General features: G+C 42.5%; 1 protein-coding gene across 2 annotated transcripts in view; it reads left to right on the top strand.

Moving 5' to 3' along the window:
• Window positions 1-26,580, top strand: part of CALN1 (calneuron 1) — a 446,046-nt gene that overhangs the window by 374,111 nt on the left and 45,355 nt on the right. The gene's annotated exons all lie outside the window — the stretch shown is intronic.

Genomic DNA, 26,580 nt, shown 5'->3' on the forward strand with positions numbered 1-26,580 from the left:
ATATCATTCTATCACTTTCTTGCTTCTATTGTCTATCATCTATTATCTGAATATTATTTCTTTAAGGGTAATCTGTCAGCTGTCAGTATATCTATTGCTTCTTTGAGAATAATCTCTTTTGTTTTCTCTGGATGCTTTTGGGCATTTTTCTTTGTCTTTGAATTTTGCAAGTTTATTGCATGTCTAGTTGTGGATTTCTTTTTATGTATCTTCCTTGGTCTTTGCTCAGATTCTTCAAATCCTGGATTCCATATCGCAGCCTTTAAATCTCCATGTATTTCCTCTGCCCTATCCTCTCCCTGTTTTTCTTCTGGAACTCTGAAATTAGCCTATGTCGGATCTTCTCACTGTATCCTTTATGTCTCTAATACTCGCCTACCTTTACTTATTTCATTCATTCATTTCTCCTGACCTATATTTCAGTTTCTAAATCCTTTCATCAGCTGTGTTGAATCTGCTATTAAACCTATCCACTGAGTTTTAAATTTTTGATTATTATAATTTTTAGTTATCTTTCCTTTAATTTGCAATGTCTGTTATTTTTTTACTAGAGGCCGGTGCACAAAATTTGTGCACTCAGGGGGGGTCCCTCAGCCCGGCCTGTGCCCTCTCACTGTCCAGGAGCCCTCAGGGGATGTCTAACTGATGGCTTAGGCAGGAGCGGGACTAAGCCAGCAGTTAGACATCCTTAAAGCTGCTGTGGAGGTAGGAGAGGCTCCCACCACTGCCCACACTGACCACCAGGGGGCAGCTCCTGCATTGAGTGTTTGCCCCCTGGTGGTCAGTGTGCATCATAGCAATGGGTCATCCCACTGTTTAGCCGATTTGCATATTAGCCTTTTATTATATAGGATAGTTTCTAATTCATTGCCAACATTGTTAAGCTTGGTTTATTTCACCGTGAACATTGTAAGCTTCATTGTTTTATAGACTGTAACCTGAATATTGAAGCCCCTGTAGGTCTATTTCTGTTCTCTGTTGTTTCTGCTGGTTCTGGTTCATGGTGGGTTGGCTCTGCACGTGCCACACTGTAATTGTTTGTTTGTTTGCTGGATGTTGGATTTGAATAGAATTTTGTATAGAAATATATTGAGGCCTGGAATGCTATTATCTCCCTCAGCCCCTCTCCTCATTTCCCAACACAGGTTCTCCTTGCATCCTGTTGATATTGAGCAAATGCTCAAATTCCTTCCTTCTGTTTCCTTAGGAACTCAATTGCAAAGATACATGCTTACTCTGAGCACTCCCAGTTAAGTTCCCTTTAGAATAATGTTCCATGGATTCAATGTAGGATTTTTCTTTTCTACTTTTTTTATTTTGTCCTTGAACAGGAAGAAAGGTATGCAGAGCTAGTATTTACCAACACGTAGCCCAGGTGGCAAATCCTTGGTTCTGTTTACTGGCCCTTTGGGTGCTTGGTAGATTCACCCCGATATATCCTTGTCTGGATGATTCATTTAATTCCAGAATTGCTTGCAAATTTCCAGGGATTTGGTTTTGTTTTGAATAAATGTTTATCTCCTAAGGTTCTGCTAGACTGAGATGGGGTCTTCTCATGGCCTGATTTTCTGGTTCCCTGAAAGATACAAAAAGGTAAAGGACAGAAAAAAATCTCTGTTCCAGCACACTCCGTTCTCCTCTTTGGCTCACATGCCCTGCTCCACAGGTGAGGACCATCCTCCCAGGAAGCTCTGCAGTCTTCCTCTACTGGGGAGCAGTGGTATCTAAGAGTTGCCAACTCTGTATGGACAGAGAAGAGAAAGAGGTTGAGATGGAAATGAAGGTGGAAGGAGCTAACAGACCTATTCCCACTCCCCCACAAAAGACCCTGAAGGTGTGAGGCCAGCTTTGCTGTTGGTTCACTCTGTGGCTCTCATGGCCTGAGGGGGATGCTGATGGTTTTCCAAAGCCTTTCCAGCCTCCCTTTCATCCTCTACAGGAGGGAGCTACACAAAACCTCCTATTGTGTTTGTTAACCCAGCAACACAGTCCTCCTGTTGTAAATTCCTTCAAGATTCAGGACTAATTTCAGTGTATATTTTTTTTCTTCTTTCACAACTAGTATTTTAGTGAGACTTTGGGAACTGTTGTATCAGGACTTATAAGCTGATTTCATTTCAACTGGCTCAGCTATTTTTTGGAAACCTAATCTTTTATTAAACATTTGAGAGTGCTGAGCTTGCAAGAGAGAAACTACTTCTCTAGGGACATGTGGAATTAATAAAGGAGCTGATAGTTTTTGACAAACCATCCCTCAGGTGTCCAGTATATATGGTTACAGATTTTCAAGTATTCATAGTGTGTATGAGGTTCAGTGTCCTGCAAAGAAGTGTGACATAACCTGTCAAGTCATATCCTTTCTCACATTTGGGCAATGACTCCAAATGAATGGCCTGCTAAAGAAAAAAAAAGCATATATTATTGAAATGGAAACATACTGAATGTGTCATTTTCATAATAATTGGTGTTCTTTATAAAATTCAATTGACTTGTGAGACACAGCAGGCATTATATAGTAATCCTACTCATATTTTAGATAGCTTACTGAGATCATTATTTTCAGAAAATAAGCATATTGAGATATTTTTATGGCCAGTGTGGTTCCAAGCTTATTAACTACTTAAATTTGTAACATCTCTCCAACGAGTTTATAATATAAGTTAACGATGTTGTAAAACCATTTATGTATTGCTTTGTATTAGACTAAAATGGTTGTCTCATGGTTTTCTGGCTGGACCAAATCCCAACCTCAGTGGATGCATTTCTGGAAGGCCTAATTCTTCTCAGGTCTCTTCTTTTAAAGGTAATTTTGTCCCCTCCATATTATTTTGCTATTCTACCACAGCTCTTAGAGACAGTTCTGGTGGCCATGTAGGATGAGTATAGTATTTATATCAGAATTCAGTCCCCATGAGAGAAAATCAGATTTTCGCCATGGAGTTGGGAAAATCAACTCAGGCAAAGATGAAATATGGGATGCGTTCCCACCAAAACCAAAAGCAAACAGATCATTAGTCAAATGAATGAAAAAGCAGGATAATCATAATTACTTGATATTCTTCTAAAATTTCTAGGCATTTCAATTAAATAAAAATAAGAGGAATGATTAAAATGAGATAAATTTTTCAAGAGAACCATTAGAAAAAGCACTACAATTAAAAATGGAATTGAGCAAGTTAGCTGAATGCAGTATAAATATTACAGTTTTTCTTCTATAGCAAAAAACCACACACCACACACAATAAGATGGAAAAAGATTTCATTCCTCATAACAAAAAAAATATGAAGCACACAGGAATAACCTAAGAAATATATGAAATTGAAATAAATCAAACTAACCTACTGAGAGCTAAAATAATCATTGACTAAATGAACAAGCATATCATGCTCTGAGAAAGCAAAATAAACATAGTAAAAATGTGGATTTTTGTTCAAATTAGGCATAGGTAATGCAATCTGACTCAATATTTCAGTGGAATTTTTAATGAAATAACAGATGTACTCTAATTTCATCTCAAAGGATAAAAGCTTGAGAATATGAAGAAGAAAAAACTTTTGGTTGAGAGATGCCAAAAAGAATAATTAAAATTTGTTTAACAGGATATTAAAACACATTATAAAACTGTAGTCCTTCCATCCGTGAGGTCAGCAGAACAATAGGTAATAGGTTGGTCTAGAAATAAACTCCTATGTAAATAAGAGTGTGTAGGCTATGACTGAGGAGACGCTGTGTCAGAAAGGGGAACCCCACAAGTTTGACTTGGGAATATGGTTAGGAACCAGGACCCAGTTTTAGTAGCCATGGGATTTTGAATTCTGGAGAACTTGACAGAGTATGAGACCAAGTTCCCAAGCCTGATAAATCTTGGGAGGTTTTATCAACTTCATGATTTCAATCTGGGCAGCACCATGGGAGGCAGCCCACACCTGATCCCCAGGGAAACATTCACAAATCCCTCAGACTTGACCTCTGGTCCAGTATTATTTCCTCAGCCTCTCCTCAAGTCTGCCCTTCAAATTGAGATATTTTTAGGAGCAGTGTGGTTCCAAGCTTATTAACCACATAAATTTGTAGCATCTTTCCAATTAGTTCAGAATCTAAGTTAATGATATTGCTGAATTACTTACATATTGCCAAAAGAAGAGTCAGAAGATGGGAAAATATTTCATTGCTAATAACAACAAAGATATGAAACATTTAGGAATACTTGAATAAGAAACATACAGAATTGGTATAAATTAAACTAAACTACTGAGAACTAAAGTAAACATTGACTGAATGAAGAAGAGGCTCCCGACTCCTGACCTATAAACTTGCACATGACTGACCCTAAGAACTCTTTCTCTTCTCTCTCAACCTTCTGCCACAGGCATCTGTCCTTTGGCTTTGCTGGTGTTCCCGTCACAGTCCTCCTAACTGGAAAACTTAGACTCTCTTTCTGGACCTTCGGCTCCATGTGACACACATATTCACTGTCTTCTTTTGATACTCCTTCCTCCTGTTTTGAAATAACAATGTTATTGGTCTATTTCACCGATTTAAAGTGTGCAATTCATTCATTTTTTTAGGATATTCGGAGAGTTGTACAACCATCACCCCAGTCATTCTTAGAACATTTTCATCGCCCCCAAAATGAACCTGTACTCATTAGCATTCAGTCCTCCTTTAGTTTTTAACACACTTTTCCTCCCCTGGTTATCCTAAATTGTTCTTTCATAGTCTTCTCTTCTTCTGGGGTCTTACATATTTCTATTTCCCAGTTACCACTGCTCAGCCTTCTTCTCATAGATCTCCCAAACTCAAGGAGATCTTCTTCAAGCCCATGTTTGAACCTGGCACTTCTATGACTCTCATAGCTGTACCTCAACCCGAGACCTCAGTCCTAGGCTTCAGTCTTCTCGTTACACCTTCCAAATGCACATGTCCATCCAGTAGTTAGAGACACTTCAAATGCTATAGGTGCAAATTGAACCTATCTTGCCCTTCCAGCCCATTCCCCTATTCTGCCATACATGTGCTCTTCCTCCAATGCAACACATGCCACACACACATTGTCACGTTGTTCACCCTCACTCAAGGTTAGCCTTGGCACCTGGACTCCTCCTTCTCCCTCACCCTCCATCTCCAGCCTGTCACCGGGCTCTGACGATCCTGAATTCCTATGCGTGTCTGACCTGCATGTTTCACCTGCATCCCTTCTCTCTGCTGCACTGCTGCTGTCTTAGTTCACACATCTTTTACCTCTTGCTTTGACTCCTGCAAAGTCTCGTCTCACTACCCCCAGATTGGCTCTCTCCCTAAACGGTAGACATAAGCATGGCCTTGCTGGCCAGAGAGCCATCAGTGGTGTGTGGCCAGCGCATGTCACCTAATAGATCAAGCCCAAATCATTTAGTGGATGGTTGCTAACCTGAGGCAGCTGTCCTCCTGCATACCTACTCCACCACAAGACCCCTGACCTTCCCCACACATGCCCTCCCCTTTACACATTAGCATGTTTGAAACTGTTTGAAATTTCCTGTTAAGAATTTCCCCTTAGCAGAATGTCTCTCTTCATTCTCTCCTCTGTTCCCACAATACCTTATACCTAATCACATCTTGGCATTTCCACATTTTTGTGGTTTTGGTACATGCCCCTGTGCCCCAGGAGAACATGAGTTCTTCAAGAACATGTACTCCCTCTCAGTCCTCTCGGATCCTCAGTACCTAATACCACACCCACAAAGTAGAAGACATGCAATAACTCTGTTGATTCATTGCACCAATGGATGAATAAATGCATGAGCAAAGGAGCCTTTCTCTTAATTCCTTTCAACCCGGGACGTGACTTGCCAAGGGGAAGCAGGAGCTGGTGCCATGTCGGACATTGGAAGGAAAAGCTGGCTCTGTCACTGCCGCCAGGGGACCTTCAGGCCAGCATCCTCCACTGTGGCTGCCATGACTTTGAGTTGTCGTGCGGACCCAGCTGGATTTAATAATGAAGCTTTCAAAGGGGACATTTGCCGCAGGGGTTGAGGGCTTTGTAGGTCACCTGAGATGATGAATCACTCTCTTCAAAGCAGACAGAACTTGCTACTTTCTTTTAGATTTCTGTTCAAATGGTGTTGGGTTGTTTGCTGGGACTTGGATCCCACTCCGAATTTCCAAGCTTGCTATTTCTCTGAACCCTCAGATTGACTTCACATTCTAAAATCGTGCCTGTGTTTGCTGGAATGGATCAAATCGGCTCATTCTACTGGCAGCCCTGATCGTTCTGAGCCTGTTACTATGGAAATGAATTTGTTACTTCTGCGGTTCCTTCCTGATTTTCAGGCTGCACAGCAACATTTGCAACGCTCCTGCGAACCTCTCCCCACAGAGGGGAAGGATGAAAATAGAATCCTAGGGGTGGGGAGCCAGGGATGTGTAATAGTCATCAGCCTTTGGCAAATGTCTTGGCTCCAGATTAGCGCATCTCACGCTTGTTTATTTGTTTTGTTTATAGTTTATGTGCCAAGCTCAGCACTTCCCTGAGCTCGCTCACTCTGCCCAACATAGCTCACTCTATTAGAAAAAGACAATGTTCTTTTTTATAAAGTGACTGTCTCCAACATACAGTACCATCACCAAAGGACTGATGTGGCCCAAGTTGGGAGTATGGTGACTTCATGGCCCCTTTACCCACCTCCCTAACTCCAGGGTCTGTGGCCTTTGTCCAGGTTTCATTCCATTGATTTTCATGGCATTTTGTGGATTGGTATCAGACAGCCTCAGCCCTGTTCAACACTTTGATAAAGGGAAGAAAAGGGGGCACTCAGACCTCCTGAGATTCTGGGCCATCTCCAGCACTGCTAACAATAAACAGGAGGAAGGGAAACAGAGATTTATAATTTTAGGACTTAAAAGGCTCCTGAGTTCTGAGACCTCTTAAAGCAGCGGTTCTCAACTTGTGGGTCGCGATCCCTTGGGTTGCGACCCGTTTGGGGGGGTCGAACGACCCTTTCGCAGGGGTTGCCTAAGACTATCGGAAAACACATATATAATTACATATTGTCTTTGTGATTAATCGCTATGCTTTAATTATGTTCAATTTGTAACAATGAAAATACTTCCTGCACATCAGATATTTACATTACGATTCATAACAGTAGGAAAATTACAGTTATGAAGTAGCAATGAAAATAATTTTATGGTTGGGGGTCACTACAACATGAGGAAGTGTATTAAAGGGTCGCGGCATTAGGAAGGTTGAGAACCACTGTCTTAAAGGGAGCTCCTCATTCTTGTTATCATCTTACATTGTCAAATAATCGGGGCTCATTCCTTTATTCATACAGCATCAAATACTTTTGAGTACCTGTTTTGTGCCACACACTTTTCTAGACACTGGTGGTATGACAGTAAATAAACAAAATGTGTGTGTGTGTGTGTGTGTGTATCACTAACCACTATTCTCATAGAACTTAGTGTGGTGGAGAAAAAAGAAAGTGATCAAATGAATATGTGATAGGTCAATGATAAGTGCTATACACAATAGAGTGGGACGAGGGAATAAAGTGTGGAGGGAATAATACAGGGTTGGCAAGACAGTCAAAGTGAATGAAGCCAAAGAGTTGAGATGGGGATGTGGAGATGAAGTTGGAGTTAACCAGGTGTGGTAGGCTGAGTAATGGCTTCTCAAATATGTCCATGTCTTAATCCCTGGAACCTGCGACTATATGTCACCACATGGTAAAAAGGGCTTTGCAGATAGATACCATGAAAAACCTCAAGTTGGGGGACATAATCCTGGATTATTCAGATGGGCCCAGAGTAATCACAGGGTCTTTATAAGAAGGAGGCAGAGAGGTCAGCTAGATAAAGAGAAGTTATAAGGAAGCGGAGGTCAGAGAGTGAGAGATGCTGTGCTGCTGGCGTTGAGGATGGAGAAAGAGGGAGGAAAAGGAGGAATGCAGGAAACCTGGAGAAGCTGGAAAGGTTCAAGGAAATGGATTCTGCCCTAGAGCCTCCTGAAGAAACAGCCCTACCGAGACCTCAGTTTTAGACTTCTGACCCTCCGAATTATAGAATACATTTGTGTTGTTTAAGCCACTGACTTTGTGGGTAATGTAATACAACATCAATTGGACACTAAGGCAGAGATCAGATTATGTAGCGCCTAGAAGAGCCTGGGATCCTTGTAGATAAGGATATTGAACTTTAATGAGTGTGAGTCAAAACCTTGGGAATGTTAGGAGCAAAGGAGCGCCGTGACCCAATTTGTGTATTTGCATAGTCATTTTGGCTCTTGGGTGGTAGACCAGCTCAGAGAGGAAGAAGTTGAAGTACGAGACCAGTTAGAAAGAAAAGTGATGATGGGGTAGTGTGGGAGGCAGTGAGAAGAAGTCAGATCTGGGATGTTTTAAAGATAGAGAGACAGCAGGACTTGCTGATGAACAAGACTTAAGGAATACAAGGAAAAGAAGCCCTGAATATAGCTCCTAGCAAGTAGCTTGAGCAAGTCATGGGTGGAATGGAATTGCCAGTGCTGAAAGGCAAAAAAGACCAGGAGGAAAGGAATGGGCGAAGGGGGGTTAATTATTGGTTACTTCATTTAAAAGTAACATTTTATTTGCTATTTTTAGAGGATGGGAAGATTTAAAATTTTTGTTTTGGATGTAAATTTGAGATGGTCATTAGATGCCCAGATGCGAAGTTTAGTAATCAGTTTTATGTACCAGTCTAGAACTCAGGAGTGAAATAATAGAAAACATATACTTTAGTTTCCTGCCCCTGGATCCTGGCACAGAGCTCCTAAAGCCCTTGTAATTTCCTAGGTGATAGGAGTGCCTTTGTTCTAATGAGGTAACTTCTAAATGGCTCCTGGATGGGGGCTGGCCACCAGAGAGACCAAGCCATGATTAGAAGCTTGGAATGTTCAACTCCACCCCCAACCTCTGAGAAGGCAAGAGGGGCTGGAAATAGAATTCATGATCAGTCATGATCATCAATTAGTTAATCATCAATGAAGCCTCCATAAAAATACAAAAAGTACAGGGTTGGAGAGCTTCCGGGTTAGGGAACACATCCTCATGTTGGGAGAGTGCATAGCCCAACTCCATGGAGACAGAGCACCCACACTCAGGACCCTTCCAGACCTCATCCTGTCTATCTTTCATCTAGCCATTCACCTATAGCCTTTGCCCAGTGGTTCTCAACCCTCTGGCCCTTTAAATACAGTTCCTCATGTTGTGACCCAACCATAAAATTATTTTCGTTGCTACTTCATAACTGTAATGTTGCTACTGCTATGAATCATAATGTAAATATCTGATATGCAGGATAGTCTTAGGTGACCCCTATAATAAACTAGTAAACATAAGTGTTTCCCCTAGTTCTGTGAACTATCCTTGCAAATAGTTGTACCCAAGTCATGTGAACCTCCAATTTGTAGCCAAGTTGGACAGAAGTTGTGAATAATCTGGGGACCTACTATGGGGCACCTGAAGTAGCAGGCAGGATCATGGGAGTGAGCTCTTAGCCTGTAGTGTCCTCACTAACTTATTTAGGTCAAACTTGAGGGGAATTAGAGGACACCCAGCTGATGTTACAGACAATTGCTCGGTGTGGGGAAAATCCCACACATAGCTGGTGTCAGAAGTGTTGTGAGTGTGGCAGTAGGGTGAGACTAAAAGAAACACACAGGAGGAGTGTGTGTTTCCAGTTCATCACGGGAGAGGTGGAAACAAAGAAGTAAATTCAAGAGTCATCCAGAGAGCCAGAGAGGGAAAGGGAAGGAGATGAAGAGAGGTGGGTTGAGCCTTGGGCCATTTCTGAATTTAGAGACCACCTGAGCCACGCAGCCACAGGAGGCAGAGCAAAGTGCACTCAACAGTAATGCTGAGGTAATTACCTTCCTCCTGAGCCGGAATCCAAGCTGGTAGAGGAAATAGAATCAGCCCTGGGAGAATGATAGACTGTAGAATTAGCAGGTTAATTTCATTCCCAGCTGCACCTGAAGTTGATGAGCTCAATTTAAGGATCAAACCAATCAACCTTGAGCAGTTGTGAAACTCTCTCCCGTGGTCGGCAAACTGCGGCTCTCGAGCCACATGTGGCTCTTTGGCCCCTTGAGTGTGGCTCTTCCACAAAATACCAGGTGCAGGTGCACAGCAGTGCGATTGAAACTTTGTAGCCCATGCGCAGAAGTCGGTTTTCGGCCTGGGCGAGTCTATTTTGAAGAAGTACTGTTGATATTTGGCTCTGTTGACTAATGAGTTTGCCGACCACTGCTCTAACCCCCTCTTTTCATGGCTTTCACTTACATGCCATGATCTGTTGTGCTCCTGAGCGGCTGTTAATTCACTTCACAATGAAGTTGAATCTGGTCCTAAGCCTCCCGAACCGGAGCTGTTGGAGCCCCTCCTCATCCCTAGAGGGCATGAGCATCGAGGGCACCTGGGGCTGTGGGAGGTTCCTCCCGGCCTGCTGTGGGCTGATGCTTAAAAGGCTTGAGTGCTTCTCCGAGGATCGAGGATCTTCGCCATTTGGCCCTCACTCCCCCTGCCTGCGAAAAGCCTGGCCAGCCTACCCACTTCCTGCATGCATGGCATCTGGGGAAGAAACTACAAGAGGGCCCAGGTCTTTACAACTTTCAGAAACGCCTCACGTTTTTGGCCTCTGAACAGCAAGCCTCGGCCCACAGGAGACTTGCTGCTGTCCCACCAAGAACTTCTCTCCCTTCGCCTACACAGGCCGCGGCTTCTCCCACAGAATCTTCAGAGAGGAGGTAAGTGAGGTTCCCTTCTGGATGCCTGGCCATTCCATCCTGGTGCTAAGAGTCTAGGGCTAACAGTGGCCCCCAAGACATGGTGTCCCCTGCCCAGAGCAAAGAGACAATGTTTTTCTAGTTGGAAGAGGAAAGTGCATCCGATTTGTTTTATTATAATTCATCTAAATATTTTATGATTTTATGATTTCCCTCTTAAAGTGAACAAAGACACTCTGTTTTCGTGTCCCAATGCCCCTTAACATTTTTCTTCCCCTGCAGTCAGGGGTGACTATGGGCAGATTTTTCTGGCCACTCTCAGAAAATAAAGCTTCCGTGCCGGGGTCACTTAAGTACCATCTACAAAACAGACTTTCCGTCGTTAAAATGTCAGACAAAACTGCAAATTTGATTTAATGTTACCGTTTCTCCCAGGTCCCCAGTCGTGGAGGAGGGCGGGGGGGAGATTGGCAGTTGGCATGTCTCTCTTCCCCTCTGGCTCTCTGGCTCACTGTTCCTCCAGCTCCCTCGCTGTGGGTTCTGAGCCATCAGGGGCTGGGCTGGGGTGCAGGGAGGAGTGGAGGTTGTTCCTATTGGCTGGCAGGCTGCGGTGTTGCGTCTCAGCTCCCCAGAATTGGCAGCTGGTTAAGGCCTCCTGTTTCTCACGTGGACATTTTTCATGTTTTTTCGGACACCCCTGCTCTCCTTCCTCAGGACCTCTCCCCTGTACTTCCCGTGTCAAGTCAACTCCACCTCTACCCCGGCTGGCACTTCCCTCTTCTTCACACTCGGGGTTTGGTGGGGCTGCTAGCTTCTCTTACTTCTCCTCCCTGGGCCTCTTGCTCCCCATAGGCAGCTGTTTCTCCTTTGCTCTCACACGCACACTTCTGACACCAGGTGTGCAGGTTTTCCGCACCACGCAGTTCTGACACTAACTGCCTCGGGTTATCATCAGATCCCACAGGTTAAGGGCTCAGTCCCGCATGACTGCCCCCCCCCCTTTCTGATGCCAATCACAGTCTCAGGCTGTCTGTCACCTGACTGAGCTGCTTTAAATTAGAGTCCCCACTACTCCCTCCTCAAGTGACCCTCTAGGTAACACCATCCAGCTCTGTCTCATAGGGTCATCAGGACCATGAGAACCTTATGCTGTGCCTACGGAAAGCATGCATCCAATGTCCCAGGACCATCCTGTTTATGCCTGTCCTTCTAGCATAAGACGTTCATGCTCAAAAGTATCCATTTCATGTGGAAAATTATGTGGTGGTTCTACCTGTTTTCTACAACTTCTGGGGGTGGAGAACACCTAACACAGCCACCTTTCCCTTCTTCTACCGTCCTCTCCACTTAGTAAGCCTTTAGGTTTCCCAGGCGGAAGTCAGACCACAGTCTGCTCTGCCTGAGCATCAGGAACCCCATTGGAGACCCTTCTCAAGGCTTGAGAGGAGGGGCAGGTGTTCCCCACGCCCCCTTTCCAGTGGGAGGGCTTGCAGCCTGCTGGTGGCCCTGCTCTCTGGAGTGGTATGGGCACTGCTCACCCAGGGGTATGGGTGAACCCAGTATCAAGTTTCCCTCACCATCTTTCTGATACATTTTTCATGGTGCAAATCGACTAGAATGTGAGCTACCTAGAGAGGGGGCTTTGTTTTGTTTGCTGTCTAAATCAGAGCCTCATACATAGTAGCTATTTAATATTTACTGGTATTTGTAGGGTAAATGATAAATGGCTGGCCTGGCATCTCACTTTTGAATATAGTTTCTATTGTCTTTGGATCTTGCTCAAAACCATTTTAAAACATCATTAATCATGGCCATGTGTAATTTTACACAAATGTGATAATATAACACACAGTGTTAATGTTTCAGTGCTGCTTTTTTCTTCGCATTTTGGCTGAGCTCCTCTACCCCTCTCTCCTCTCCCATTTTCATTTCCCTCAACCCATGTTAACCATGTATATACAAAATATAAATATTTACACACATGCGTACATAGTACTGTATTTTCTTTGAGACAATGTTATACAAACTTTTATGCACCATACTTTTCTTATTCAGTCACTCTTCATGGATAGTCTTTATTATTTATTAAATACTTACATGTATTAGGCTCATTTCTGGCTTCTCTAGTCTATTTCACTGGTTTATTTGTCTGGTTGTTGTTGTTTTTTCCTGCCAACATTATGTTGACTTGTTACAGTAATGATTCCCAAAGAATATTCCCTAGTTCAGCAGAATCAGCATCACCTGGGACCTTGTTATAAATGCAAATTATTGGCCCCACCCCAATCCTCCGAATCAGAAGCTCTGAGAGGGGACCAGCCCCGTCTGTGTTTTAACAAGCCCTCCAGCAGATTCTGATGCAGGCTGATGTCTGAGGATGCATCAGAATGGCCTTCTCAGATGTGCTTACATGCTGTACTCTCTCATAAAGTAAATTCCCCCTAATTAGTCTTTTATTTCGGACTTTCTTAGCTCTTCTTGAGCATTTGTTCTTTCGTATCACAGTAAGATAATTTCAACCAATTAAAAACCAAAAGCTTGTGTTGCCATGGTCAGGTGGCTCAGTTGGTAGGAGCGTTGTCCCGTACAACAAAAGGTTGAGGGTTCGGTTCCAAGTCAGGGCACATACAGGAGCAACCAATCGATGTTTCTCTCCCTCATTGATGTTTCTCTCCCTCTCTCCCCTCCTCTCTCTCTCAAATCGATAATGCATGTCCTCCAGTGAGGAAAAAAAATAAAAGCTTGTGGTTCCAATGAGAAAATGCAATAAACTACATAGAAATGAGATAATTTGGAGTTTTTGTAACATTAAATACTTATATTTGAGAACATAAAAATGTCTTTTACTTAGGCATAAATTAGATTTCATTGCTTTATTTTCATAAAAATCACCTGACTTTCTTGCTAAATTTATTAGTAAATATTATAGTTTGAGATCACTATATTGGGTTAAATACTTTCCCCATTTCCATTTCTAGATTTTCATTTCTAGAATAGAGAGAAAACTATATGATAACTAAATATTTTTCTTATATATAGTCACTTTATTACATTTTCAACAAAAACATAATTGTGTTTCTTTTTTCCTGTCTATATACGCTTCTTGATTTATGCTGCATTCACTAACCCACAAAGCATTGGTGAAAAAAATTATAGCAAAGCAAATGCACCTGTCCAGTTCCCAATTTAATTAAAAATGGCTTTACTGTTTCAACATTTAGAATAATATTTACTTTTGGGCTTTAGCTGTAACTGGAACCAAGGTTCAGCTGTGTGCCGTCACAAAAAACAAACTCATGAGACAGATGCTGGTGAAAGGGGAAGAGGTTTATTCAAGTGATGGGTCACCGGAGGAGATGGGGAACTCTTGTCGCAAAGCCCATCTCCATATCTCAGTGCAGGCAGAGGTTTTCATAAGGAGGGAGAGGGAAAGCAGAACAAACAAATCAAGGGGAGAGATATAAAGTTCTCTACATGCAGCCAGTACAGTCCATTCCAATAAGGGTCTCAAAACTGGTCCAGTGATGGTCTGGTGTGCAGCATCCTGGTCTTTGTCATCCTGGTTCTACAGTCAAAGATCAGCAAATCTTCCGGAACTGGGATGACTAAAGGTCGGAGTCTGTATCTTCTGAAGTTAGTTCCTAGGATTCCTGTGCAAACATGCTGTTTATCTACAAGCTATGTATTAGTCAGAGTTAGCAGTTACAGAAACAATGTCAAAAGAATGGTGGGGTGGGTTACATAGTGGTAGCTAATACATTTGAGGCAGTTTCCTTCTGGTCCTATTTTAATTAGTAATGGCTGTCGATTTTTATCATATGTCTTTTCAGCATCTATTGATATTGGCTTGTTCCTATATTTTTCCCCTTTAATATGTTGTCATTTTTTGTGTCCTTCTGTAGCAAGAATGACACACAAATTGCTGTCACAATCAATGTTCCTGTTTCATTGGTTTTACTTTTTTAAAAAAACAAGCACAGGGATTCTACTTGCTTACTTGGATAAATTATTTGAAGCCAGGAGGCTGAGAGGAATACAACATGAGCAGTGGTTCTCAACCTGTGGGTCGCCAACCTGTGGGTCGCGACCCCTTTGGTAGTCGAACAACTCTTTCACAGGGGTTGCCTAAGACCATCGGAAAACACATATATAATTACATATTGTTTTTGTGATTAATCACTATGCTTTAATTATGTTCAATTTGTAACAAAGAAAATATATCCTGCATATCAGATATTTACATTACGATTCATAACCGTAGCAAAATTGCAGTTATGAAGTAGCAACGAAAATAATCTTGTGGTTGGGGGTCACCACAATATGAGGAACTGGATTAAAGGGTCGCGGCATTAGGAAGGTTGAGAACCACTGAACATGAGTCAGATTAGCTAACGCACAAATGTAGGCACACCTAACTCTTGGTGCTGTTTCCTCTTTGATCAGCTCAACTAAGCAAAAACTACAAATAAAAAATAATTATCTGGGACAGAGATGGTGCAGTGGGTCAGAGCAAAGGTTTCCAGGTCAGACAGGTCTGGGTCCAGATTTTGGTTCGGCCACCTGCGAGCCAGGCAACTTCGGGTAATAAAAATGGCGAGCACTTACTCAGTTTGGACTGTGTTTTTCTAACATTTTGTTTGGACTCATTGGGTTACTTGCTTCCCCTTTCTAAATCACATTCTTCCCCTTGACTAAACAGAGAATATTGTATCTACTTCACAGGGTCGTTATATGAATTACAAAGAATTCAAAAAAGTTAGCTCTGTGTTCTCAGTGAACGTTTATTTTTTTCATAAAAAGACTTTTTTTCCTTTGTAACTGCCAAAAATTAACCTACCATGAAGCAGAGGGAGTCACTTGTAGGGATTCTTGGCCAAACACCCAAAACCTCTCATCTGATAAATAGTTTCCTGTGGAGGTGGGGGAGGTTCCTTTGCCTGCTGGCTTGAGCCTGGGCTCACGGTCAGCACATCTTCTCTCCTGACCGTGGTCTGTGGGCACTGCCTTTTCCTCACCACCGTGGGCTGAGCGGAAAATAACAAAAGTGCCAACAGCCCACATTCTCCCCAAGGGGACAGAGACTTATGGGGTTCCCGGAATTTGAGCTGTTCATCCTGTGGGATGAGAACCTTCCCTAGGCTCCTTTAGTCCTCCCTCCCCCTTTCTCGCCTTGGAATTTCCCAGATCCACCCCCTGTGCCCCTGACGGCAGCTGCTTGCTCCATGGCTGAGCAGAAGATTTGGGGCAGGCTATACCACTCATCTTCCCAGTGTCAGGATCCAGTGGTTGGCTTCCCGTCATGACCTCCTCCATTGGCCTGTAGTTGGAGATGGTACCTTTGGCCCAGACCCTCAGTAACTGGCTTCATTGTGCTACAGTTCAGCACTCACCTCAGCTGGCTTCCTACCACATTTCCCGAGGCTGCCAGCTGACTTGCTGTTGACTTCAGTTCCTTCCTGGGAATCCAGGCTCCTCTGTAAACTTCTCTGAGACTCAGTGGCAGACTTAACCTGGCCCTAGCTATGGGGTGTTTTGTCCCAGTCCTGGTGGAAATCTAGACTCCTGCATTGCTCCTTGCATTTGCACATTTGCTAACACAGCTGGTGTTGCCAATCCTGGGAGACCCCGGATTACCAATCCCCTCACCCCCAGACACAGCCCTCCTGACTGTGCACTCCACCTTGCTTGGCGTGGCTCCTGTGTCCCCACACACCTGGACTTCCCCCCGAACCCTGCTCTCCTCTAGTCCCGCCTCTCACCACTCAGAGTCTCAGAAATCACAGTAAAAACCAAAAGCTTTCCTAGGATCTCTCCTTGGTGAGAATGTCCCTGGGGAATCCGAAAAAGAGAACTGTTCTCTTGTCTTCCGGACCAGTGGACTGGGGATTGTACACAACACGGAGACTCGAGCTGTCCTGCCCTCACCTCTGCTGAGGCGCCGGATCTCGGTTCCCACCTGCTCAGGAGCTCCGGCTGGAGAGTGCGAGCGCACCTGCAGTAACTCACGTTGCTTCTGCTTCCAGTGACCTTGTGTAGCTCGGCTTCCTGTTATTAGTCTTGATGGCATTGATAGCCTTTTAGGTCTTCCTACGTGACGAATGGACCTCTCTGTTCCTCAGGAGGCAGTGAGAGAACCTAGAAATATTTTTTGATCTATAATCTGTCATTGAAACACATTTTTTATTGATTCCACCTCTACTTACTGTATCGTACAGTCACATTAGTTGAACATATTCATATATCAATGCTTAAAATCCTCATTCGGTTAGCAGCAGAGCAGTTGTTACAGGTTTATAAGTAGGGAGCTAATAAAATAGTATCATTCTTCCCCCCATAGACTAAAAACAAGGTAGATTATACTGCAATTCAGAAAGTAAACTTAGCACAGTGGGTCGCAAGCTCTCCTATGCATCAAAACTATAGCTTTCTGGATTCTGGAGCCCCCAAGATTCTGATCTAATTGGTTGAGTGAGGAGCCCAACAGAGGTGATTGTTAGTAGATGGTTTTGAACCACACTTTTGAGAAAAGCTGTTTTAGATTAGAGAACTTTGTGTTTTGTTTTTTTGCTGTTGTTGATGGTGGTTTTTGCGATTCAAGAACTTTGGACTAAGAGGGAAACACTGGGTTTTAATTCTAGCTCAGTGGCTTTAGGTTTCAATCCTTTGATTTTCATTTTCCAGTCTCTAAAAGGGAAATAGGAATAACTGCCCTTTTTTTATTTCAGACATTATTTTCATGAAGGTTGTATGTATACGCCACCAACCTCTTTGAACAGACTATGAATGTATCCTCAGTAAAAGTCACCATAAACCTTGTGCTTTTAACTCTGTGGGAGAATAGAAGTACTCTTGAGTCTTTTTCAGTTATTTCTTTGAAAAATAAACAAGGCACATACTGGAGACACCAGCAAGAAGAACTTAATGATAAACAGTTAGTAGACAGACTATAAAAACCTAGCAATCTGGTTCGGTTAATGAAGGGATGACATTAACGGTCTCTGAGAAAACAATTTATTGCAGCATAGCAATTTATGTACAGAAAAGTGACATTGAAATGGCAAAGAAACAATATATTCTGGTATTAAATTAAGGAAAGAACATATATAGAGCTTAGAACAATTTCTGAAAATGTTTGAAATAAAAGCTTTGGCACTTAAAGTGATAAAACTTGAGGTAAAGGTTGTTCATTCTGCACATACTTATTGCACATCTATTATGTATCAGGCATAGAGGAAATTGCCTTCATGGAGCTGACTTCCTTGTGAAAAGGATGAGGAGATTATGGGTACTATGTCATAAAATCATATTTACAAGCAGCCAACTCTTGAACAAACTTGTGGGAGGTTAAGTAAATTACAGTAGAGTATAAGTAAATTGTAGACTTGGTCTGTCCAATACAGTAGCCACAAGCCACACGCAACTATCTAAACTTAAATTTAAATGAATTAAGATTAAATGCCATTCAAAGTTAAGTTCTTCAGTTGCATTAATCACTTTCAAGTGCTCAACAACCACATTGGCTAGTGCTGCGCTATTGGGACAGCGTAGAATCAACATTTCCATCTTTGCAGAAAGTTCCACTGGATATGCTGATAGAAGATGAAACATGCTATGGCCAAAAGTAAAGCAGACACAATGACAGGGGAATTATCATTTAAACAGATCTGAGAATGTCTGTAAAATGGGGACACTTGAAGGAAGCCAGCGGAGAGTAAATAAAAGGAAATCAGAGGTAAGAGCATTCCAGGAGAGGGATGAGAAGGTGCAAATCCCCAAGGAGTCTGGAGTGGTCCAGGGATAGCAGAGAGACCCTGTGGGGTGGGGGAGGGGATACGTCAGAGGTAAGGTGGGGAGGACCACCTTACCTGCACAGTGAGGACGGCCCTTCTTGTTTGAAGAGAGATGGACAGCCATCACACTGTTGTGTGGCACATAGACAGAAAGGGCTGAAGCAGGGACCAGTTAGGAGGTTTTAACATTAGTCCAAATAAGAGACGATGGTAACTAGGGCCAGCATGGTAGCAATTAGGCTGGAAGACGTGGCCAGATTCTGGATATGCTCGGAAGGTAGAGACAAGAGGATTTTCTGGATATAAGGTGTGAGGGAGAAGAGTCAGGGCTGAGCCAACAGGAGTTAAGGATTTGGGCCTGAGTTACTGACAGCACAGTCTTGCCATTTGCTGAGATGTAGCAGACTATGAAACAAGAAGAACTGGGAGCACAATCAGAAGGCCCTTGTAGGGCATGTCAAGACTGAAATGCCTAGTAGACTTCAAAGTGGAGAAGTGGATGGGATTCAATGGTCTGGAGTTTAGAAGAAAGGCCCAGGCCAGAGAGATATCTCTAATAATCATCTGTACTTGGGCCATGAGATTGGACGAGATCGAGAAGAGTTTCAGGCACCCACCCAGGCACTGCAACATGCTAATGTCTGAATGACAAGGAGGAACCAGCAAAAGAGGCAAATAAGGAGAGGGCCCAGGAGGGTGGTGTTCTGGAAGAGGAAAGAAGAAAGGATTTTAAGATGTCAAATCTTACCAGGCCAGATAGCCATTCCTCCTTCCTGATTGCCTGGACCCGGTCCTGGAGTCCACGTTATCTTGTCTTAGTTATTAATAGCATCCCTTCTCATTCTCAACAGTCACAGAACAGTGAATTATAACATGTTACCACCCCTCGGATCGATTTAAATGAGTTAAATGAGAAATGAACCACTGGATTGAGCAACATGGAGCTCATTGGTGACCTTGACCAGGGAATGGAGTGGTGCAGTGGGATGTGTTCATGGAGAATGGGGGAGAGGCTTTGGAGACAGTCAGCATCATTGTCTGTTCTTAGGAGGAGTTTCACTGAGACAAGAAATAGGGTGGTAGCTTGACGGGAAATGGGGTCAAAACAGGTTTTCGTTTTCGCTTTTGTTCTTGTAATGTAAGAAGAATAACTGCTCATTTGTATGCTGATGGGAAAGACCCAGTAGAAAGGAAAATTGATGCAGGACAGAGAAGACTCCTGGAGAAATGAGTGGGGCTGTGCTAGGATGCACACGTAAGGGTAGGGGTGGGACTGGGCTCAAAGGGGCCCAGAAGGGAGGGCCAGGGAACTGGCTCAGACACAGGGCAGTGGGAGGGGGGATTGGATCTTGTCGAAGTTCTCTTCTGCTGACTTTAATGCTTTCAGTAAAGGAGAAAGCCCAAGTCATCAGTTGAGAGGAAGGATGGAGGAGTGGGTCGGGGAGGGGAGTGAGGGCAGAGGAGGAGGGGTGGATCGGTTGTCTAGGTCGGAGTAGGAAAATGGACAGGGCTGGACTGCAGCACTGGGTGCTCCTGAGGATGGGGCTGGGGGATTTCCAGTGAGACAGGGCACCGTGGTGGGTGTTTGTCTCCAGCCATATGCACTGGGCAGATGCAGCCTGGAGTAAGTGAGGAGCTGGATGTGTCCAGTTCTCCTCTGAGAAAGTTCTTCAGGCTACAGATACTGGGAAGACGAGGCTTTATGATAATTCACACTAATTGAAAAAAAGAGGTCAGTCAGTGTTAGCAAATACACATTATTTTTCAAAGCTCTTTGATTCATTAAAAATTTATTCTGTAATTGATGTTCAGCTGGGTCTTGCTACAATGAATAAATAAAGCTGTATTTAATTAGCTACAATATTTACATTTCAACACTTAATGAGCTAACAGCTATTAAGACAGTTTGTTCTCTTGAGAAGATTGAGACTCTCCCTGCGATTTGGCTTACCTGTTTTGCTGAGTCACTCCTTCAGGAGGCGTGGGTGGTCAGCCAGTCAAGGACCCAGAAATTACTGGAATGGGGATTTCCTGGCAGGAGAAACCAAACATGTAGGAAACATATCCCCTGCCTGGGGCACATATGTGGTTGGTCGACAGGATATAATAAGAATTAAGAATAGAATGCCTCCTGGTACTAATAAGCAATTCTTTCTTCACCCATTGTGCAAGGTCCTACACAATTGTCCACTAATTAATTAGAATAAGGGAAGTACAAATTAGTGAGATTTAACCACATTTTATGCTTTGTCATTGCCCTTTTCATTTGCTATTTTATCAGCATCAACCTGATCCATTTTCCTTCTCAGTACCTTCCTATTTATCTCCAGTTGATTAGTTCTATGACTTAAAAATGGAATTTCCTAATTATAATAGTAACAAAAAAACTAAATATAAAATATTTGAAAACTAGGAAGGAAGGGGAAAACACATTCTACTGTTTAAAGACAGACAATAATAATATTTTGTCTTTTTTTAGACCTTTTCCTTAAAAATTAATCCTTAATTATTAATCATTTCAAACCTACAGACAAATATAAAAATAATTAACAAACAACCCAGACTAGCAGATGTTAACATTTTGTTACATTTGCTGTAGAGCACTGTGTGATTTATTTTAAAAGAAATTAAATATCGTAGTTTCAGGTAAAACCCATACCTTTTCTCGCTCCTCCTTCTCTCTCCAGAGGTAATGACCTCCTTTGGCTACTGCCTGTGGTGCACTAATGAATGGCCGTTGGGTTGGGTGTCCTGGTTTGGGAGCGTGAAGGAATCTCAAGGCTCTGGTTAGCAAAGCCAAGGTCATCCCTACCCCCACTCCCAGACTATTATCACAGTCCTCAGTCTCACTCACCTGTTATGACATGTTCCAATTGTACCATCTTCTCCTTCAAATTAGTTATAGTAACCCAAAGCCTGGGTGCAAAATAGACTACCTCCTACAAATATTCCAATCTGTGGAAAATGTGACAAGAATGAAATTATCCCCAGGTCAAAATGGTAGTAAAGTAGCCCAGTTGGCTCTCTCTCTACTTCAGATTCACATTTAAATTCTGAGTGTCTGTGAGTTGGTAGCCTACAGAATCCTGAGAGTGGGGCCCAAATCTGACTTTCATCTGAGACTGTTAAATAATAACTGAAGGGACTAAAAAAAGAGATTGCATACGGATGAGAAAATGCAGTGAAGAGAGCTGATTCCAAATCATGGGCGGAGCAATCATGGGCACCTTGAAGTCAGGGAGGGTATCCTCCTTCTTTGCATACACAGTTTAGTGTCCACCACAGTAGAAACACAATAGATGTCTATTGACTGATTTGTACTCACATAAGCATCACACACACACACACACACACACACACACACTTCATACATGCAATGTAGCATTCTGAGTCAGTTGATAACTATCTTCTCTATACACTAGAATTAAGAAGTCCTTTTGGAGATATGGATAGGAAGTGTCCATTCTGTCTGGCTACTTCCTCTTTCCTTGTTCTGTCTCTGTGTGTCTGACCCAAATGGTCCTCTTTGAAGATCCACACAGGACCATGTGTTAATCTTATATGAAGTGGATGTTTTCCTTTGTCACTGTTGGTAATTACGCTCAGGCATTAAGCGCCCTCCTTGATGGAGGGCTCCCGGAAGCTTCCTTTTGTGCACACCCATTGCTCTGAAGACTTCTGCACTGCCTGTTCCGTCTTTCACTTCCACTGCCTCTCCTGGCAGTGGTAGGTGGCCTCAAAAGCTTCAGCACAATGACCATTTTTTTGTGGGTTATGTCATAACTATGGGTTTTTGTTGGCATGGGCTCAATTAGGGTGAACTACCAATGCTGGTTTTCCATCCTACATCATCCAAATGCACCAGTGGGGCAGTGCCAGGCAGCCAGGAAGGGCAACATTTGACTTGGAAAGGGAAGAAGAACCAAATCAGATGTCTTTGGAACACACCCAAATGCAGGAGTCAATGCTTAGTCTTAAAGTCATCTGCCAAGAGTCCTGATGTAAACTGGCGGTCAGAGGTTGAAGCAGAAATCAAAGTTCAGAGGAGCTGCTGTCTGGAGCAACCAACAGCCAGCCTTTCAAAGACAGCAGCGAGCGAAGGGACACAGCCACACAGATGTGGGCTCAGGCTGACTGGGTGTCATGAGTTAAACAGACAAAGGAAACAGTGTTCCTGTCATTCTGAGCTCAAGGAAGCTGGTTCAGTTTAAATGTTCCGTAACACTTTCACGGGTCCTGGTTTCTTCCATCCAGGATCCTGCATCTCTTTGGCCTGCTTCCCTGATAGCAGAGACTCAGAATGAGCGGTGTTCCCGTGTGTGCTCTTTGGAGCCTATGAACCATGAGGAACTCGGCTATTGCTCACCATGTCTTTGCCTTTTCTAGGTATTGCTTTTTATTTCCTTCACACATATTGGTTAAAGATACTTCGGTCCTTGGGCCCTTCTCCAATGGAGGAGTAAATTAAGCCATTTGCTTTCTATTAGAATGAATGAGGGAGTGCAGAGCCCTTCCCTGAGGCCATCAGTCTCGTCCACTGGCTTGATGTAGTGAGGGCAACACTGCAGCTGAAGAGAGGGACAAGGAGGGAAAGGAGTCAGTGAGAGTCAGTTCCTGGAGATAGAATGAAGGAATGGATGGGGCCACCCTCCCTGATGATTTTCAAGAGGATCCATCCTTTGAAATGCCCTGGCCAGCAGCTCTCCGCCAGCACTCTCAGCTCCCTCCACACTTAACTTTCTTTGAATCATTGGCTGAATTCCTACTTCTTGAATTTCTTATGGATTCTTTATATGGAATTCTTAGCTCTGAGTAATATGGCATTTGCTCTGATGTGCCAGAGGCCTTAAGACACATCATGAACGTTTCTTCAAAAGTCTAATATCTCATAGCCTTATCAGATTCCAGGGCATGGATGCACCAACTTTTATTTAGCTATTGCCCATTTGTGAGACTCTGTAACTCATTTCCTTTGTGCTAATTGCAGCAAGGTATAATAGATATTCTTAACATTAATTTTTGTGTGAATTTATAATTTTTTAAAAAGAAAGCTAGTCCATTTGAGTAACAGGATGGCCAAAAGTAAAGCAGACAGGTTTACAGCTTAAATCACACACACACACACACACACACACCTGTAACTCATTTTTCCTTTGTTAATTGCAGCAAGGTATAATAGATATTCTTAACATTAATTTTTGTGTGAATTTATAATTTTTTAAAAAGAAAGCTAGTCCATTTGAATAACAGGATGGCCAAAAGTAAAGCAGAATCTCACACACACACACACACACACACACACACACACACGTACCATTATCCTGTCCAAAAGTAAGAATATTTTTAAAATTTTTACTTAGACATTAATGTATATTTTTGGGGAAGACAAATATTAAAATATGGAAATGTGGAAACTAAAACAGAGTAGTCTGGTCCATTTTGTCCAGATTATTTTTACTTCCATATACAGATGGGTGTATGTTCATATGTAAAACTATTTTTTTCCATTTAAACTATCTTTGACTCTAAAAATGCCATCAAGGTGGCCTGGCCTGCATGACTCAGTGGTTGAGTGTTGACCCATGAACCAGGAGGTCACGGTTCAATTCCCAGTGTGTTCAATTCCTGGGTTGCAGGCTCAAGGCAGCCAATCAATGATTCTGATCATTGATATTTCTCTCTCTCTCTCCCTCTCTCTTCCTCTTCTGAAATCATTCAAAACATATAAAAATAAAATAAAAATACCATCAATGTGAAAAGAGCCAGCAGAGAAATAAAAAATGAAATAAAACAATAATAAGTACTGCATTAAATGCACATGTAATTGGCATACTGAATGCCAGCCACAGAAATCAACTCAGGCTAATTTAATTTAAGCTGATTTGAATAATACATTTATTGTAAAGATTTTGGGGAGCTCATGGAATTGATAGGAAGGCTGGGGGGCCAGGCTTGAGGAAGGCACAGGAAATAAGCAAGACTATGCAGCTACCACCAGAGGCAGATCCCCCCACTGAACTGCTCCAGTGAGGCTCTGATGGCACCCCTGGACTCAGCGTGCCACTAGGTACCACGACATTGCTCTCCAAAGCCAGATGGAACCTCCAGAGCAACTTCTCTGCAGCCCTAGCTCCATATTAATGTCTGGGTGGTACATCTGAAGGGCCATCACTGAGCCACATGCCCTGATCCCAGTTGCATGGGGAGTGGTGTCATGCATGGTCTTTGGGGATCTTCAGGTGAAGTGGGCGATACTCCCATGGCTCATAAGACAGAGGATTCTCCAAAGGCAGGAAGGAATGTTAGGATTCTCCAGAGAACCAGACCAATAGGAGATGTATACCTTATGATATACTAAATCTCCTCATCTGTGAGCACTCAGGTGGTCTGCAGAGACCACATGTGCAGCACGACATTGGAGCACATATTGACTTTTAACTGACCGTGACATGCATTGATGCATGCAGTTACCTAACACTTTCCTTTTCATTAGCACAAACTTCGAGTTTAAACGGCATTCACATTTGGCATGAAGAATGTACTACATCACTTCTGGCCGGTGGCCGCTCTTCATGCAGAACCTCAGAACAACACACAGCTCTTTGGTCCATACTGTTCATCATGACGGATTTGGCATTGTTTTGAATCAGAGTATAATGTTGAAATATTTCAAAGCATTCTGGGGCCTTGTGATATTGCTGTTTAGGGGAAGCCATGGCTTCTTTTCTTTGCTTAACTGAATTATGTTTAGCTTCACATTAGTGTCTCTTGAAAAATAAGCTTGGAGCCTATGACAGATATTGCTCTCTGAGTGATAGACATTCACAGCGAATGAATCAGCCATAGAGCTTCTCCAAGTTTGAAAATGTCTGTGATATTTTGAAAGAGACTTGGCAATTTCTGTTGCATTTAATGGCATTGTCTATCATGGAACTGCCAACCTTCCCTGTTAAAGGAACTTTTTTATTGCTATATCATGGTGTACTCTTTTACTTTTTAATTATGAAAGTAATTTTAAAATCGGAAAAAGAACAGGCCCTTTGCAACAAACACCAAGTAGCCACTATGCAAAAATAACAAACATCACCAACTTTCTATAATTGCTTCAGAATTTTTCTTTTCTCTTAAAATAAGTTACATTATTGACTGGTTGATATCCCTTTTCTGTGCCTTATCAACTTCTACCCTCCAGGCCTTTTCAAAAGAAACCACTGTTGTGAGTTTGGGCTGTTATCTTCTAGCCCAGGTTTTGTGAAGTTTTTTAAGCAAAAATCTAGAATCCAATTTAGGTTAAAATTCTACCATCTGCTTAGCCACCTACCTCATACTCTACGCACACACGCAAATCAATTTATGTTGATTCATACACCCAAAAGACCAGAACTATAGAGTCTAAAGGAAAATAGGGGAGTATCTTCACAACCTGGAGACAAGCAAAGGTTTTCTGGGCAGGACACAGAAATCACTAACCATGAAAAAATCGATACATTGAATTTCATCAAAATTTAAAATTTTGCTTTTTAACAAAAATCACTAGGACAGTGATGGTGAACCTTTTGAGCTCGGCATGTCAGCATTTTGAAAAACCCTAACTTAACTCTGATGCTGTGTCACATATAGAAATTTTTTGATATTTGCAACCATCGTAAAACACTTATATTTTTGATATTTATTTTATATATTTAAATGCCATTTAACAAAGAAAAATCAACCCCAAAAATGAGTTTGCATGTCACCTCTGACACACGTGTCATAGGTTTGCCATCACTGCACTAGGATATGAAAAGTCAAATCAGGGATTAGGAAAAATGTTTTTAATACGTATAGCTGAGAAAAGACTTATTTTCTCTCTCTCTTGTACAAATAAACCTCCTACAAATAAAAAGGCAAACAACCTAATAAAGAATGTACATAGTGTTTGGCCACTTCACCAAAGAAAATAAATAAATGGCCAATAAACACAATAAGTGTAAAATTTTACAACATAGTTTGCCTCAGAGAAATTATAGATTAAATCAGCCATGAGCTCATCACTTCTTGCCCACAACAAAAAGGCAAAAATT

This window comes from Myotis davidii, unplaced genomic scaffold, assembly GCF_000327345.1.
Source record: "Myotis davidii unplaced genomic scaffold, ASM32734v1 scaffold424, whole genome shotgun sequence".
In the NCBI taxonomy this organism is placed as follows: domain Eukaryota; kingdom Metazoa; phylum Chordata; class Mammalia; order Chiroptera; family Vespertilionidae; genus Myotis; species Myotis davidii.